General features: G+C 37.8%; 1 protein-coding gene and 1 pseudogene across 1 annotated transcript in view; one reads left to right on the forward strand and one right to left on the reverse strand.

Moving 5' to 3' along the window:
* The window catches only part of MACROD2 (mono-ADP ribosylhydrolase 2), a 2,173,194-nt gene that overhangs the window by 1,813,123 nt on the left and 340,582 nt on the right, over positions 1 to 19,489 (reverse strand). The window lies entirely within an intron of this gene.
* LOC126012820 (uncharacterized) lies at positions 5,172 to 5,256 on the forward strand (annotated as a pseudogene).

Genomic DNA, 19,489 nt, shown 5'->3' on the forward strand with positions numbered 1-19,489 from the left:
GTACTGTGCAAAACAATATTTTAAATCGGAGAAAAACAAATTTCCTTACTTTATAGAACTTATGTGCTAAGTAGGAGAAGACAGAAAATAAATTCTACAGGATTATATAAGATAGAAAACCAGGTGATTATTGGAGAAAATAGCTTTCTCAGTAAAGGCATGAGTACTTCCCTAAGAACTTCTATGCTTCTGATTAAGTAAAATAGCAACACCCATCAGATAATGGGCTAATATCTAAGATATACAAGGTACTGACAAAAATTTTTAAAAAATCTAACCATATCAAAAAATGGGGAGGTAAAATGAACAGACACTTTCTCAAAGAAGAAATACAAATTTTCAAAAGGCACATGAAACAGTCATCACTAATCATTATACATTAATCATCTGGGAGATGCAAATCAAAACAAAAATGAGGTACCATCTCACACCACAGAGAGTGGAACAGATCACAAAAACAAGATCAGTGCTGGCAGGGATGTGGGGAGAAAGGAACTATCATTCTCTGCTGGTGGAAATGCTGTCCAGTCCAATCTTTATGGATTCCTCAAAAAACTGGAAATTGGGGGCCGGAGAGATAGCATGAGGTAAGCATGCAGAAGGAAGATGGTTTGAATCCCGGCATCTCATAAGGTCCCCCAAGCCTGCCAGGAACGATTTCTGAGCATAGAGCCAGGAGTAAGCCCTGAGCACTGCCAAGTGTGACCCAAAAACAAAACAAAACAACAACAACAACAAAAATAAATAAATAAACCTGGAAATTGATCCAAATGATCTAGCTATACCATTCCTAGGGATATACCCTATGAACACAAAAATGCTATTCAAAAATCCCTTCCTCACACCTATATTCATCACAGCTCTATTTACAATAGCCAGACTCTGGAAACAATCAAGATGCCCCTCAACATATGAATGGCTAAAGAAACTGTGGTACATATACACAATGGAGTACTATGCAGCTGTCAAGAGAAATGAAGTCTTGAAATTTTTCTGTACATGGATGGGCATGGAAACTATTATGCTGAGTGAAATAAGTCAGATGAAGAGAGACAGACACAGAATAATCTCGCTCATCTGTGAGATTTAAGAAAAATAAAATACAGTATTGTACTAATACCCAGAGACAATAGAGATAAGTTTTGGGTGGACTAGCTCATGATATGAAGCTTACCACAAAGAGTGGTGAGTGAGTCAGAGAAATAACTACACTAACAACTATCATGACAATGGTAATGAGAGAAATAGAATGCCTGTTTTGAAGACAGGCAGGGGTTTGGGGTTTGAGGGAGATCAAGGGCATTTTGGTGGAAAGGTTGCTCTGGTGAAGGGGAGTGTTCTTTTTTATATTTTTATTTTTTGTTTTTTGGGTCACACCCATTCTAGCTAAGCGCTCAGAAATTGCCCCTGGCTTGAGGGGGACCATATGGGACGCCGGGGGATCGAACCGCAGTCCTTCCTTGGCTAGCGCTTGCAAGGCAGACACCTTACTTCTAGCCACCTCACGAGCCCCGGGAGTGTTCTTTTTTTTTTTTTGGTGTTTTTTTTTTTTGGGGGGGGGGCCACACCCTGTGACGCTCAGGGGTTACTCCTGGCTATGCGCTCAGAAGTTGCTCCTGGCTTCTTGGGGGACCATATGGGATGCCGGGGGATCGAACCGCGGTCCGTCCTAGGCTAGCGCAGGCAAGGCAGGCACCTTACCTCCAGCGCCACCGCCCGGCCCCGAGTGTTCTTTTTTATAACTAAAATCCAACTACAAACATGTTTGTAATCATGGTGCTTAAATAAAGATATTATTTAAAAATAAATAAAAAAAACAACAACAAAAGTATTATGAAGCTGAACAGAGGCAGGGCCTTATAGAGTACTGGAAGATTTTTCATGCTAAGTCAAGAATTTGAGAAAGGTTTGGGGCAGAGGAATGATATATTTGGATGCTTGATTTTTCAAACAGCAATCTGAGAGACCTGCTAGCCCAGTAGGTAAAGAGCTTGCCCGTCCAGTTCCCATCCCCAGTTCTCCATATGGTCCCCAAGATCACCAGGAGAAATCTCTAAATATAGAGCCAGAAGTAGGTCCTGAAAACTGCAGGGTGTGGCACAAAACAAACTCACAAGTCACACTATGTAATTACAAAGGTTGTGTTGCTTTTAGGAAATTATAATAATCGCCCAACAAAAACCATTGTGCTTGGGATCTTGGAGGTAACAATGCAGGTGGGAAGAAATGCTCAGATTCTGAATATATTTTGAAGCCAGCAGGATTTTCAAGTAGATTGGGTTTAAGGTGTGAGAAAAAAAGAATACGGATAAAGACTGACTAAAATGTGGGATATGAACAACAGAAGTATAGAATTATCTCTGGAGGTTAATGGAGGAGAAAAAGAGAAGCAGCAGATTTAGAGTAAGTCAGAGAAATCCAATTCTTTTTTCCATGTCAAATATTTTAAAGTTACTTATAAATTGTGAGTTCCATTAAGAAATCTAAGTAGAGAAACAGGGAGATAGCTCAAAGAATCAGAGCAGAAGAGCATTTGATATCTAGTGCTACCACAAGATTCTACAAGTAGTATTGGAAAGAACCTCAGTCCCTTGCTCTTGGTAGTAAGCTGGAAGTAGCCCAAAAGCTACCTGATCCAAAGAAAAAATCAAAACCAAAAAAAAAAAATTGTAGGGGGCAATATTCATAAGCCAGTTAGATGTACAAGTCTAGACTTTAGAGCAGTACTCAAGGTTATAAACAAAAATTTGAAGAATTTATGTTCATTTGGTTTTTTTGCATTTTGTTATTTTTGTTTTGGTTTTGTGCCACATCCAACCGTGCTCAGGACTCCTGAGGGCTCAGGGCTCAGGGCACCTGGCTCTACACTTTGAAATCGCTCTTGAGAGTTGTGCTGTGTCTATGGTATTTAAACCAGAAGATCAGATGAGATTCCTTAGGAAGAGAGTGTAGGTAGTAATAGGAACCTCATTAGTGTCATCTTGTCATCCTTATTAAGTCTGATAAAGTACTGTCAAGAGACTGCAGGTTCACATTTGTGTTGACTTTTACAATCAATTTGCACTAAGTAACATTATTTTAGAGGAACAAACAAAGGCAGACACTTATCTTATAAACACACCATTCATACTGAGTGTAAAGGTTGTCTCTACCCATTCTATAAACAAAGGTTTCACAAGAGAAAATAATGTTTCACAAGAACTTTTCATCATTTGAAGCATGAGACTTCTTCCATGCTGACCCTTAATGGTCCAGTTTTGTATATGTCTACGCCATATGAAGTAAAAGCTTCATTTCAGTCAAACACTATTATCCAATACATAGTGTGTTATTAACTTAAATTGAATAGTTTTATAGCCAAAATTTATGGCAAAAATAAAAAAGAAAGCTAAAAGCGTAAGAATTTTGTATGTAACAAAATAAAATGATTATACATTATACATTATAATATTACCACATTATACATGTGGTAATATTATAATAAAATATGTTACTATTAAAGTTTCATAAGAATTTCTTTTTAAAAGAATTCTAAAAAATTGGGGGCTGTAGTGATAGCATTGTGAGTAGGGCATTTGCCTTGCACACAGCCAACCTGGATTAGAACCCCAGCATCCCAAAAGGTTCCCTGAGCCTGCCTGGAGTGCTTTCTGAGTGCAGAGCCAGGAATAACCCCTAAGGACTGCCTTGTGTGGTTCAGAAACAAAACAAACAAACAAATAAAATACCCAAAATAGTCACTTTTAGTAAGTACCAATAATGAACAAATTTATTCATGAGACCAAAAAATAAATGTACCTGGTTCACTTATAAAGGAATAGTATTATGTTCTAAACTTAAAATTTTGTGAGGAAAGATATTTAATACAATTTGAAAATTTACATAATATTTTGTAACATAATATAATATAGTTAGATAAATACACTTAATTTACCATTTTTGTACACAAGTAGGTAAGTGCATATACATAGATAAAGAGAAATAGAAAAACAGTGGTTTCTGAAGGGAAATTGTTTGGGTTTCAATACCAACTCAAACCTGTTATAGTTTTAGTGTCCTCATTCGAAAAACTGGCATCATATCAATCATACACAAAAATAAATTTAAAGATTCATAAACTCAGAGACAGTAAGCATGAAGAATTTTAAATTATTATTAATAATGTTATATGAGAGAGATGCTTATGTTAATATCCTAATATTCTAATACTTCCATTAATTTCCATCTTTCTAAATAACTTTTTCTTCTTTATATAAAAACTCCCTCAAGATTAGTCTCATAAGGTCAAAGACAGCTCAGCAAACTGAGCACAGGCTTTGCAAATAGAAGGCCTAATTTGATCCTAGGCACTTCCTGGTCCTCTCAGAACCACCAGGAACAATGTATGCACAAAGAGTCGAGTAGCCCAAAATACTGCTAGGAATAGCCCCAAAAGAGAACATAAGAGAAATTTAACAAAAGAACAAAAAAAAAAGTCTAATAAAACTTTGCTATAGTTAATATTTTCATTAAATCTACTGAATTTCTTTTATTCTGATACTGTTTTCTTATTTGGAATTCTGTGGTTCCCAATTATTTAATGAAAATTAATAAAATATTTTTATAAAATGTGTGGCATCTATATGCTCAGTTTTTAAAGTACTAAAATTTGTTCATAAGAAGTAGACAGATTTATTCTGTTAGCTACTTATTTCTGGGATCATTCTTATTTAACCTCTGTGAACTTCATCTAAAAAAATAAGACAGTAATATTAATGTCTACATTTTTGTGATTAAAATAGCTAATATATGTAAAATAAGAGAAATAGTAAATGTTAAGTGCATAAGTGCATAATTATTATATTAGGATATATGTATTAATTTTATATAAATATGAATTTGAGAAGTCCAAAACAATTCTACTTAAAATAATTATAAAAATTATATTAATTATGACACTTATAATGTTAGACACTCCTTAAGGTATATCCAATAGTAAAGAATTCACAGAGTATACCAAAGAAAACTATGGTATATTCTGAGGTTCATAATGTATATTTATTTTTCTTAGATTTCTTATACTATTATCAAGAGGAATATATTATAGGAATGTAAAGATGGTTTAATGTCTGCAAATAAATAAGTGTGACCTATCCTAAAAACAAAATTATGTATAAAACTTATATCCTCCTAGCTTTGCACAATGGCAGGATCGTAGCCAATGAGGTTTATCCGAGGCGCGATTATTGCTAATTTAAAACAAAAAGACTTATATCCTCAGCTCAACCATACATTTAAAAAGCACTTGACATTAATTCGAACAAAAAGGGCAAGAGGGAAAATTCATCACAAAATAAAAATCATATATGACAAGTCTATGACTAACTGTATACCTTTGGTGAAAAATCAAAGTTTTTCCTATAAGATCAAGATTAAGAAAAGAATACCCATATTTACAACTTTAATTCAACACAACATAGGATATCCTAGCCAAAACAATTAGACAAAAATTAAAATAAAAAACATCTAACAGGAAATAAATAAATAAAATTGTCTCAATCTTGATGACAGCATTATACATAGAACCCCTTTTGTGGTAATATAATCAATAGTCAATATAGTCATCACTGTCAGATAAATTATATTAATAATTTTATACTTCCAAAGTTTCAAAAATTATGTTTTTAAGTTACACAGATGAAGAAAATAATCTAAAATTTTAATTTATAACGGTAAATACTAAAAGGCTAAGTAATGGTCACTTTAATATGATGACAAAGCAAGTGGGTCTTCTGGAACACATACCTCCATGTACATAAACACACACAATATTCCCATGATCTTTGTTCTTTGGTAGTTAAAGAAGACTAGAACTTATTAAACAAGACACTAAAAAAAGAATATTTAACATGAGGAAAAATAAGACCAGCGAGTTAAAACAAAAGTTAAGATACTTGTCTACCATACAGCTGTGCCCATGTGCCTAGCTTACCGGCTTAAATCTTAGCACTGCATATGGTACCCAAGCACCACCAGGCATGGCCCCTACACAGATTCAGTAATGGCCCCAGAATTCTTCCAGGAGTAAACCAAAATACATGGCTCTCCCCTCCAAATAAAAGAGAATAGAGTACATTATTAGATTTAAAATAAGAATCAATTCGGGGGGCCGGGCGGTGGCGCTGGAGGTAAGGTGCCTGCCTTGCCTGCGCTAGCCTAGGACGGACCGCGGTTCGATCCCCCGGCGCCCCATATGGTCCCCCAAGAAGCCAGGAGCAACTTCTGAGCGCATAGCCAGGAGTAACCCCTGAGCGTCACAGGGTGTGGCCCAAAAACCAAAAAAAAAAAAAAAAAAAAAAAAAAAAGAATCAATTCGGTATAAAGAAAAGATTGATAAAGCAATGCTTCAAAGTTCAAGAGAGAAAATATTTTCCAACACTTAATCATCTTTATTTTTATCTAGAATTAACAAGTACACATGATTTATAGGTGAGAAATAAATAATTGCTATTTTTTTCTATCTAGATAACATAAAGCAACTAAATTTTTCTCCTTCCTAAAATGGTAATAATTGACAAAGATTACATGTGTGATTAAAAAGTCACACATCTTACAGAACCAAGATACTCCAGGGTTTAAAGTCTCCAGTGTTCCAGTAGAGGAAAGCACTTCCTTAATCTCAGTTAGAACCTAGAGTTAATCCTGCTAAACAGAATGTCTTTGAGTTTGTCCTTCATTGATTATTTTTTCTCTAGGTGGTAGATCAAACTACTTAGAAAATTAAATGTGATAAATGGCTGGCAAGGAAGCAGTCTAGGTTGTGGAGGAAACCTGAAGACATTGGTAGAGTGAGGGTACCACTGGTTGCTGCAGCTTGCTTGGTATTGTGAGGAGTGATAACTGATGGTGGGATTGGTGTTGCGACATTGCTAAGAACATCTCTCTTATGACTAACTTTCTAAACCACAGTACCTTAATAATTTTTTTAATTATTTGGAAAAGATTACTAGGCTTAATTCATTATCCCACATCATTTTAAGGCATATATTTAGAAATTCTATAACAAGATTTTTTTGTTTTTGTTTTTGTTTTTGGGCCACACCCGTTTGACGCTCAGGGGTTACTCCTGGCTATGTGCTCAGAAATCGCCCCTGGCTTGGGGGGACCATATGGGACGCCGGGGGATCGAACCGCGGTCCTTCCTTGGCTAGCGCTTGCAAGGCAGACACCTTACCTCCAGCGCCACCTACCCGGCCCCAAATTCTATAACAAGATTTTTTAATAAAATAATATATTAATAATTTTTTTCAAATTCTTATTGAAAACATCAACCTAAAAACATAGAAATGTGGCAAAAGCCGGCTCCCTGTGTGTGACACCAGGCGGGGAAAATCCGCGAAAGTACACCGGCCCAGTGGGGCTCAACTGTGAAAGACTGTGAGTGTGACCTGTCTATGTCTGTCTACTGTCCTCTTGCGTGAAACTCTTGCGAGTGGGGCAAGGAGAGGCTCCAGAAACCTCGCTCGCCCAGACGCCATTTTCAGGGAGGGACTTCAGAGCATAAAAACCGGCTAAGCTTTGCAAAAGCCAGCTCCCTGTGTGTGACACCAGGTGGGGAAAATCCGCGAAAGTACACCGGCCCAGTGGGGCTCAACTGTGAAAGACTGTGAGTGTGACCTGTCTATGTCTGTCTACTGTCCTCTTGCGTGAAACTCTTGCGAGTGGGGCAAGGAGAGGCTCCAGAGGAGCACGGCCGCTCCGCTTCGCTACGCGGCCGTGCACTCTTTCTAAGGAAAGAACTCCATTGCAACAAGAAGGAAAAATCACACTAAGAACGGCGCTATATCACAGAAGCAAACATTTCTCTCTGGACTGTCTTCTCTGTTGCATGCTCGGGCCTAAGATTTGACCCAGTGTGAGGCTTCATCCACGGAGGACTCCCCTCCCTTAGAGGCAAGTCAGCCCGTCCAGAAAGGGAGGAGCCAGAGGAGTGTGCTGCCTACATCATATAGACAATGAATACCACCACAACACGTAGAAAAACCCACAATACAAGTGTGACAATGGGGAAACAACGCAGGCCAGCATCAGACATAGAGAATGAAGAGGACAATTCTGAGGACCAGATAACAACTGACCAACTAATCAACCTCTCAGATAAGGACTTTAGACTAGCAATATGGAAGATGCTCAACGGACTCCAAGAAACCATGGATCGAGTTGAACAGAACACTAATAAGAACCAAGAAAATATGAAGGCAGAAATCACAAAACTCCAAACTGAAATAACATGTCAACTAACAGGACTGAAAAAGTCAGTAAACGAAGTGAATGACAAAATGGATAAGCTCTGGGACAGGGTATCAGAAGCTGAGAATAGACTTGGTGCTGTGGAAGATGAGATACATAACAATTCCATACAGCAGGAGAGATTGGACAAAAAACTTAAAGCAAATGAGCAGACAATGGAAAAATTAGTCAAAGAATGGGAACAGACGAAAATAGAAGTCTATGATAAGATCAACAGAAACAACTTAAGAATCATTGGAGTCCCAGAGACCCAGGAAGAAAATTTCCAGGAAGAATCAATGGTCAAGAACATCATTAAAGAGAAACTTCCAGAGCTAAAGAATATATGTGATCAAATCCTGCATGCCCGAAGAGTACCAACCAAAAGAGACCCCAGAAAAACCACCCCAAGACACATCCTAGTCACAATAACAAATCCCACAGATAGAGACAGAATTCTGAAAACAGCAAGATCAAAAGGGGAAATCACGTTCAAGCAAGCTTCCCTGAGATTTACAGCAGACCTGTCACCAGAAACACTCAATGCCAGAAAGCAGTGGTGGGATATTGTGACAAGAATGAATGAAATGAATGCTTCACCCAGAATACTATACCCAGCAAAACTCACTTTCCGGTTTGATGGAAGAATACATGGTTTCACAGACAAAAAACAGCTCAGAAACTTCACAGACACAAAACCAGTCTTAAGAGAAAAACTGAAAGACCTAATCTAAGACAAGACTACCCAAAAGACACACCAAATTTTGAAATAAAGATGGCGTTAAATCCCAGGACAATTCTTTCTCTCAACGTCAATGGACTAAATGCACCAGTTAAGAGACACAGAGTGGCTAAATGGATCAAAAAACCCAATCCAACCTTCTGCTGCCTACAAGAAACGCACCTGAATAGTCAGAACAAACATAGACTCAAAATAAAAGGCTGGAGAAAAATTATCCAAGCAAACAACACCCATAAAAAAGCTGGAGTGGCCATACTAATATCAGATAATGCAAACTTTATACTCAGGAAGGTTGTAAGGGACAAAGACGGACATTTTATATTAATCAAGGGGTACGTAGAGCAGGAAGAATTCACTCTCCTAAACATATATGCACCAAATGAGGGGCCAGCAAAATATTTAATACAACTGTTGACAAATCTGAAAAATAATATCAACAACAACACAATAATTGTGGGGGACCTTAACACGGCTTTGTCAACACTGGACAGGTCAACCAGACTGAAACCCAACAAGAATATACTAGACCTGAGGAGAGAAATGGAAGAAAGAGGCCTAGTGGATATATATAGGACACTCCATCCCCAGAAACCTGGGTACACATTCTTCTCCAATGTACATGGGACATTCTCCAGGATAGACTACATGCTGGCACATAAAACATACCTCCATAAGATCAAGAGGATAGAAATTTTGCAGACTACCTTCGCTGACCACAAGGCTCTGAAATTATTTGTGAACTCCAAAGGGACTCAGAAGAAACACTTTAACACCTGGAAGTTAAACAGCCTCATGCTCAATAACCAGTGGATCCGAGATGAAATCAAGGAGGAAATAAAAAGGTTCCTGGAAACAAATGACAATAAAGACACAAACTCTCAGAACTTATGGGACACAGCAAAAGCAGTACTGAGAGGAAAATTTATAGCTTTGCAAGCACACATCAGGAAGGAAGAAGGAGCTTACCTGAGTAGCTTAATGACACAGCTAATAGAACTAGAAAATGCTCAACAAAAGGACCCAAGAATAGGAAGACAGAAGGAAATAACAAAGCTGAGAGCAGAAATCAACGAAGTGGAAACTCAAAAAACAATCCGAAAGATCAACGAAAGCAGAAGTTGGTTCTTTGAAAAAATAAACAAGATTGATAGACCACTGGCAAACCTAACAAAGAAAGAGAGAGAGAGAAACTTGATAACTCATGTCAGGAATGAAAAAGGAGAGATCACTACTGATATGACAGAGATTCAAAGGGTAATCAGAAACTACTTTGAAAAACTGTACGCCACTAAAAATGAGAACCTGGAAGAAATGGATAAATTCTTGGACTCTTATAATCTTCCACGGTTGAAGGAAGAGGATGTAGCATATCTAAACACCCCCATCACCACTGATGAAATTAAAACAGTAATCAAATGTCTGCCGAAAAACAAAAGCCCAGGTCCAGATGGATTCACTAATGAATTCTATCAAACTTTCCAAGAGGAACTACTGCCAATCTTGGCAAGACTCTTTCATGAAATTGAACAAACAGAAACACTTCCAAATAGCTTTTATGAAGCCAACATCACCTTGATACCTAAACCAGACAGAGACGCTACCAAAAAAGAAAATTACAGACCAATATCACTGATGAATGCAGATGCAAAGATCCTCAACAAAATCCTGGCAAATAGGATTCAATGCCTCGTTAAGAAGATCATCCACTACGATCAAGTAGGTTTCATCCCAGGAATGCAAGGATGGTTTAACATCCGTAAATCTATCAACATAATACACAACATCAATAACAAGAAAAATAAAAACCACATGATCATATCAATAGATGCAGAGAAAGCATTTGATAATGTCCAACACCCATTCTTGATCAAAACTCTCAGCAAGATGGGAATGGAGGGAACCTTTCTCAATATAGTGAAGGCCATCTACCACAAGCCAGTGGCAAATATTATCCTCAATGGAGAAAAACTGAAAGCCTTCCCTCTAAATTCTGGCACAAGACAAGGCTGTCCTCTCTCACCACTCCTATTCAACATAGCACTGGAAGTACTTGCTATAGCGATTAGGCAAGAAAAGGATATCAAGGGAATCCAGATAGGAAAGGAAGAAGTCAAGCTCTCACTGTTTGCAGATGACATGATACTCTACTTAGAAAACCCTAAAGACTCTATCAAAAAGCTTCTAGAAACAATAGACTCATATAGCAAGGTGGCAGGCTACAAAATTAACACACAAAAATCAATGGCCTTTCTATACACCAATAGTAATAAGGATGAAATGGACATTAAGAAAACAACCCCATTCACAATAGTGCCACACAAACTCAAATATCTTGGAATCAACTTGACTAAATATGTGAAGGACCTATACAAAGAAAACTATAAAACTCTGCTCCAAGAAATAAGAGAGGACACACGGAAATGGAAACGCATACCCTGCTCATGGATTGGCAGGATTAACATCATCAAAATGGCAATACTCCCCAAGGCATTATACAGATTTAATGCCATCCCTCTAAAGATACCCATGACATTCTTCAAAGAAGTGGATCAGACACTTTTGAAATTCATTTGGAACAATAAACACCCTCAAATAGCTAAAGCAATCATTGGGAAAAAGAATATGGGAGGAATTACTTTCCCCAACTTTAAACTGTACTACAAAGCAACAGTTATCAAAACAGCATGGTATTGGAATAAGGATAGGTCCTCAGATCAGTGGAATAGGCTTGAATACTCAGAAAATGTTCCCCAGAGATACAACCACCTAATTTTTGATAAAGGAGCAGGAAATCCTAAATGGAGCAGGGAAAGCCTCTTCAACAAGTGGTGTTGGCACAATTGGATAGCCACTTGCAAAAAATTAAACTTAGACCCCCAGCTAACATCATGTACAAAGGTAAAATCCAAATGGATTAAAGACCTCGATATCAGCCCCAAAACCATAAGATATATAGAACAGCACATAGGCAAAACACTCCAGGACATTATAGGCATCTTCAAGGAGGAAACTGCACTCTCCAAGCAAGTGAAAGCAGAGATTAACAGATGGGAATATATTAAGCTGAGAAGCTTCTGCACCTCAAAGGAAATAGTGCCCAGGATACAAGAGCCACCCACTGAGTGGGAGAAACTATTCACCCAATACCCATCAGATAAGGGGCTAATCTCCAAAATATACAAGGCACTGACAGAACTTTACAAGAAAAAAACATCTAACCCCATCAAAAAATGGGGAGAAGAAATGAACAGACACTTTGACAAAGAAGAAATACACATGGCCAAAAGACACATGAAAAAATGTTCCACATCACTAATCATCAGGGAGATGCAAATCAAAACAACGATGAGATACCACCTCACACCCCAGAGAATGGCACACATCACAAAGAATGAGAATAAACAGTGTTGGCGGGGATGTGGAGAGAAAGGAACTCTTATCCACTGCTGGTGGGAATGCTGTCTAGTTCAACCTTTATGGAAAGCGATATGGAGATTCCTCCAAAAACTTGAAATCGAGCTCCCATACGATCCAGCTATACCACTCCTAGGAATATACCCTAGGAACACAAAAATACAATACAAAAACCCCTTCCTTACACCTATATTCATTGCAGCTCTATTTACCATAGCAAGACTCTGGAAACAACCAAGATGCCCTTCAACAGATGAATGGCTAAAGAAACTGTGGTACATATACACAATGGAATATTATGCAGCTGTCAGGAGAGATGAAGTCATGAAATTTTCCTATACATGGATGTACATGGAATCTATTATGCTGAGTGAAATAAGTCAGAGAGAGAGAGAAAAACGCAGAATGGTCTCACTCATCTATGGGTTTTAAGAAAAATGAAAGACACCCTTGTAATAATAATTTTCAGACACAAAAGAGAAAAGAGCTGGAAGTTCCAGCTCACCTCAAGAAGCTCACCACAAAGAGTGATGAGTTTAGTTAGTGAAATAACTACATTTTGAACTGTCCTAATAATGAGAATGTATGAGGAAAATGGAGAGCCTGTCTAGAGTACAGGCGGGGGTCGGGTGGGGCGAAGGGAGACTTGGGACATTGGTGATGGGAATGTTGCACTGGTGATGGGTGGTGTTCTTTACATGACTGAAACCCAAACACAATCATGTATGTAATTAAGGTGTTTAAATAAATTAAAAAAAAACAGAAATGTTACCTTGTTTAGTCCTCATAACTAGCTTATGAATTAGGGATTATAACCTCTTATTATACAGATGGAGAAATGTAAGTTTCTCAAACTTTACACAGCTATAACTATTTAGATACCTTTCTTTTTTATTATTATTTTTGTTTGTTTCTTTTTGGATCACACCTGGCAGCACTCAAGGGTTCCCCCTGGCTCTACACTCAGAAATCGCTCCTTGCAGGCTCTGGCAACCACATGGGATGCCGGAATTTAAACCACAGTCCTTCTGCATGCAAAGCAAATGCCCTACCTCCATGCTATCTCTCCAGCCCCTAGATCCCTTCTTTTGATAGTTGTTGCTTCTCTAATTCTATGTTTCCACCTCCCATTACTACTAGTGTGAGTACAGACTATGGATTCTGGAATTTAGTTGTTTTTATTTGATATTTGAAACTACTGCTAATAACTGAGAATGGCTTAAACATTAAATTCTTCTGCCACTTCTATGGATTACTGGGAAAGAATATCAGTCTTCTGGGTAGGATTAAAAAAGTTTTTTTAAAAAAGCATCCATTAAGGTCAAGGTACATCTTAAATTGAAAATTGTCTGAGCCTGCCTTGGAAGTAAAGTAACATCAAGATAAAAAGCTAATTTCAGAAAGGTCTAGAGAAAAGTTGAAATTCCCTGCAATCCAGTGTCATACATGAGGCAGAGGCTCTTAGAAGTGTGGAAGTCCTAGAAAATAACCATGGCATCATTTACTGGGTTAAACTGAAGGAGCTGGGGAGAAGGTTTCAAGATTAAAATCAGAATTTACTCTGATTTAAGAGAAAGAATTCTTTGAAGGGAGAAAACCTTTCCTCTAGGAGGAAAAGACATTGATATTTTTGGTTATATTAAGGTAGAATTCTGGGTCATTTCTAGTGGAGAAAAAAATAAGTTGAGGATCCAGTTACAATATTTGCCTCAGATGTAGCTAACCCAGTTTTAATCCTAGTCATCCATAATGTCTTCTGAGTACTGCCAGGATTGATACCTGAATGTGGAGCCAAGAGTAATCCCTGAGCATGGACAGTGTGATCCCCCCCCCCAAAAAAAAAGAGGTTGAAATGAAGTCAAATTTTTAACTTCTATGACTATACAGGGGTGCAGACTGGGTTTGTATTTTTGTTTGTTTTGGTTAAGAAGAAGCAAATCTATCTAGCTAGATGAATACCAGGGAATGCAATTCCTATCATAGTTATATCAATTTTACCCCCTAGATTGTTACAGCTTATTGCCATTGGAGTTACACAGGGAGAAACTAGGAAGGGGAGAGGTTGGAAGTGGTAAAAGAATAAAATTGGTGTAGTGAATGCCAACCCTTACTAATTCTGAGAATGAATCTTAGCTGTAGATAGAATGACTTTTAGTGATCATGAATTTAAGTGCTTTCGAATTCCCATCCTTTCACTTCAGAGCCTTAGTAAGGATCCAAAACAATAAACAGTATGACTGTAGTAATGCAGATGTGGGAGTGATGAAATATGGAATTAATGAGAACTGGAGAAAACTGTAGTAGCATGTAGGAAGAATTTGTTTTATAATTTTTATTGAGACCAATGTGAATTACAAGTCTTTCACAGTTATGTTTAAAGTACATAGTGACAATGAATTAGGGCAATTTCCACCACCAGTGTTGACCTCCCTCTGCCATAGTTCCTAGCATGCATCCTATACTTCCACTCTTAGCCCCATGGATTACTAGTGTAGCAGGTCCCTTTTGTTTCTAGTTTGTTGGAGTTTGGATCTCTTGATTCTATTGTCATTGACTTTGGGTTGGGTATTCAGGGCTGATCATTTCTTAATTTCCACTCACTGCTCATGAGACATCTTTGCCCCTTGTACCATCCACCTTTCCCTCCTCAATTTGTAGGAAGCTAGAAATATGATGCAGAACAAGATGATTCATGTTCTATGGTTCTGTTAAAAAAAAAGAAAAGAAAAGAAGAAAGCTAACAGGAGCTTTAAATATAATTTAAATATATATATGATATATATATTATATTTAAATATAATAGAAGCTTTGAATATAAATGAAAAAAGGGGCTGGTGTGGCAAGTTGTTTGTTTGTTTGTTTGCATAAGCACATAAAGTATTGGGGAAATTATAAAGGAAATTCCCTTGGCCTAAGAGATACAAAATGTCTCCACCATTGAAACATACTGTCATGAGACCAAATACAGGCTCTGGACATGTTCATTGTTGAACCCCAAGGTCTTTCTTTATGGTGCCAGGAAATGTTCTGCTCAGTTGTGGTTGTCAAAGTCAGTCCTCTAATTAGATATCTTGGTTTTTATACAGATCCTAGAACAAAATTTAGGATAGAACCTTTCTTTATGGTTTCAGATGTTCAGCTCATTCATAGTTGTAATCAGTCTTTTGTATTTAGTGATCTTGATTTTTGCACAGATCAAAGGATGGAGTGTCTTCTGATTTCATCTTACCATTAGATAATGAGGTAGGGTAACATGCAGTTACCTACAGTTGTTGCTGTTTCCCCGTCGACATGATGTCATATGAACCTACCCTGGGCAAATTGGTACCAGAGTGGTATTAAGGGACTCTCCAGGGAGAGTTTCCTTCCTGGTGCTGCTGCAGGGAACTGTGCCAGTTCTAAGGTTGGAATTTGGGTTTTGGGTTGGATAGTCGATGTTCGATCACATGAGGTCTAAGTCGAGTCCCCATGACATATTTTCAGAATGGAAAGCACCACTATAGTATAAAATTTATGGGTTTTTATCCCCAGTAGAAAAGAACTTGTTTCTACACATAAGATTTCCCCATTTTAGTGTGCCTATGCAAAAAGGAATGATATTTTATTGTTGGTGCATTTGGGGGTGAAAATGACAGAGTGTAGTGAGAAGTGATCAAATCAAGCAGAAGAGGAGTCACACATGCCTTTACTCTGCTTAGTACAAAATTCTAGTAGAGAAGTCTTGCTTTGGATAAAAGTTCAGGTCAAAACCAAAGCACAAAAATTGTAGAGAGAACTTTTGTTGTTGGTGGTGGTTCTTTTTATGTTTGGCAGCAACACTCAGAGGTGCTCTGGGGTTACATCTAGTTATGCACATAGGAATCACTCCTGGTGGGAGTGGTTATAAGGGATGTTGGGGATTGAACCCAAGTGGGCTATGTGGGAAGGCAAGGCCCTACCTGCTGTGCTATCTCTCTGGCCATGTCGAGTAGAAAGATTAATGGAACTTGGATCCAAAAGGACATTTAGTTGGGGGCAGGAATTCAAATAAGATCACACACCTCCTTCTAAACCCCAATTTTTTTTTTTTGGTGACACTCAGGGCTATGCACTCAGAAGTCACTCCTGGCTTGAGGGACCATATAGGATGCCAGGGATCAAACCGAACCAAGATCCATCCTGGATCAGCCACATGCAAGGTGAAGGCCCTACCGCTGCACTATCACTCTGGCCCCTGAACCCCAATCTTGATGAATCCTCAAAAATGAAAAAGATTGCTGAGGGTTGGAGGCTGAAGTCTTGTTTTTGATGTTCAGATTACTTGGTTTTTATTGTTAAAGAAAAAAATTCTTCAGTACATTTTGAAAGTGTGGTTTATTTTGAGTTTAAAGACACTAAGTTTTTTAGAGCAGAAAAAAATAAATCTTCTTGAAAAAAAATAAAGGCCTTGGCATATTTCCAGGGGAATAATGCCAGCTATGTCCTCATTGTAAACACTATGAGATCAATACTAGCAATGTTTTGGTTACTTAAACTTGGCTACCTCATGTCCAATAAGGGTTTCCTGGAACAGATTTGTGAAGCCAACCTCATTTTAACAAATCCTTGAGGGGAAAGTCCCACTCCTCTTGTCACAATGTCCCGTCTAGAAGCTGGTAGAGACACCTACTTAGATTAAATTTTACTTGAAGATAATATTGAGATAAACTGACTATATAATATAGGCATAGTTTATTTGGGTACTGAGGCCAGAGAACAAAGGTAGAAAGTAAGGGATTCATAAAGAAAAGAATAATTCAATATTAACTACATAGCAGTTTACATTTGTGGATACTACTATTTAATTTGCTAAGAAACTTCTAAAGAGAGAATCCACCTTAGCTAACACATCTCTGGGAGATTTCCTGACTTTTCCCCTTTTTAACCTTTTAATAAAATCTGTGAATTTGAAAAGAAAGAAAAACAGAAAAAAGAAAACTTCAAAGATAGTATACAATAAATTTCATCTTCAATAAAGACATGAAAACTATACAACATTTGAATAAAAAAATACGTTGAATCAAATTTTGAATCAAAAAATGTTGGCATCAATAGAACACCTTGTAGAAATGCAAATTTTGAGCTCTGTGTTTGACCTAAAAATTTTAAAAAATTTTCAAAGAACCTTAAACAGATTAAATTCAAACAAACTCAATATTTATACATCAGCTCTTGCCTATTTGATTGAAAATTCCAGGAGATTAACTGCCTTGGCACTCCAGGTATGTTCCCTCTCTTCCTCCAAGGAAAGCTATCTCAGAAACCAGAGAAAGCCCTTAGGCAACAAGAGATAAGTGCTTGTGATTGGAAATCTTCTGTCAACCTAGGGTAGAAATTGTTAATGCCTTTGGGACCTGGGAGGAGCTGCAGCTTCAGTACAAGGCCCAGGTCTCCTTAAGAAAGAAGCTGATTCAACTCACCTTTGGCATTTCCATAATGCTTGCTTGTTTAGCCCTTAGGAATTCATAAAACAAAGCCATACAAAACATCCACTGGGTGGAGTTCATAAGCATGTGAACTGAACATAAGCCACTTACTCAGACAGGTCATCAAACTTGAGCAGGGCAACAGTGGTGGGCATTTGGCCCAGTCTCAGCTAGCTAAAAAATGAAATTTACTTGGAGAAGAGCTGAATTGTAATGCTCTCCTCTCTTCTCAAACTCCCAGTAGAATACACAATAACACAAGTAGAGGTCATGATTGTTGTCTCTGTAGTAGACCTAAATTTATCTCTCATCATCCCAGGCACAGGACCTGGATAACACTAACAACCCTTGACTAACAGCAATGAGTTTTCAGTCATTTCAACTGAAAATAAGGCTAAATATAAAAATGTCTTAAACGGAGAATTTTTATAAGGATAAAATGAAATTCTAAAAATAATTTGGTGAGCACAATGCTTGGCACTTGTAAGGGTTTTTAAACATAGAGAAGTATAGTTGCAAGGATATTATCAAACAGGTCTAAGAAATATAAGCTTATGGCAAATTAAAAAGGTTCTTGATTTTAGAGCCTGAGGGGTGACACAAGCAGTAAGGTGTCTACCTTGCCTGCACTAGCCTAGGACCTCAGTTCGATCCCCTTGCATCTCATATGGTCCTCCAAGCCAGGAGCAATTTCTGAGCACATAGACAGGAGTGAGCCCTGAGCTTCACTGAGCATGGCCCAAAAAGAAACAAAAAAATGGTTCTTGATGTTAAGAGAGTCAATGTGTATATTTTTGTAAGCATTTTCATAGGGCCTATCAATTGTGTGGCCTGAAACTAGGAAATAGGGATAAAAAACAAATTAGAATAGGTCTTGGAAAAAAATAGGATATAGGGAAGTAATATCTGGTTACAAGGACAAAATGATTTTAGAATCTACTATGAACCAAATATGCATTGCATGGGCAGAATTTAGAGCAGGGATATAAGATCAGTATGTAGTAGTTTCACCAAAACAAGAAGTAAGACAAATAGGATTATTTTCCTTGAAAGACCTAAGTCTGAGACACTTATTACAAATAATCTTTTTTTTTTTTTTTTGGTTTTTGGGCCACACCCTGTGACGCTCAGGGGTTACTCCTGGCTATGCGCTCAGAAGTCGCTCCTGGCTTGGGGGACCATATGGGACACCGGGGGATCGAACCGCGGTCCGTCCTAGGCTAGTGCTGGCAAGGCAGACACCTTACCTTTAGCGCCACCGCCCGGCCCCATTTATTACAAATAATCTTAAAACAAAGTCACTATTTGTTTTAAGGTCAGATAAGAATCTGTCACAAATAAGATTTCCTCTGATATAAGCTGAGTCTCCCTCTCTCTGGAGGCAAACCTTACACGATCTAAAATACTCAGTAGTAGCAAAACAAGTATACAGATAAATTAAGACCTTCTTCAAATAAAAGATTTCTATTGACAAGTCTATGGTTGATGAATCATTATAGATAGATGAAGGCCTACTGGGTTCTCCTGACTGGCTTCCTTTGGGATCCTTACAAGTTCTAAATCCACTTCAAAATGAATAGTTATGTTAACATTTGAGTCTCCAACAAAATACAGTACCAGA

This window comes from Suncus etruscus, chromosome 6, assembly GCF_024139225.1.
Source record: "Suncus etruscus isolate mSunEtr1 chromosome 6, mSunEtr1.pri.cur, whole genome shotgun sequence".
NCBI classification, from domain to species: Eukaryota; Metazoa; Chordata; class Mammalia; order Eulipotyphla; family Soricidae; genus Suncus; species Suncus etruscus.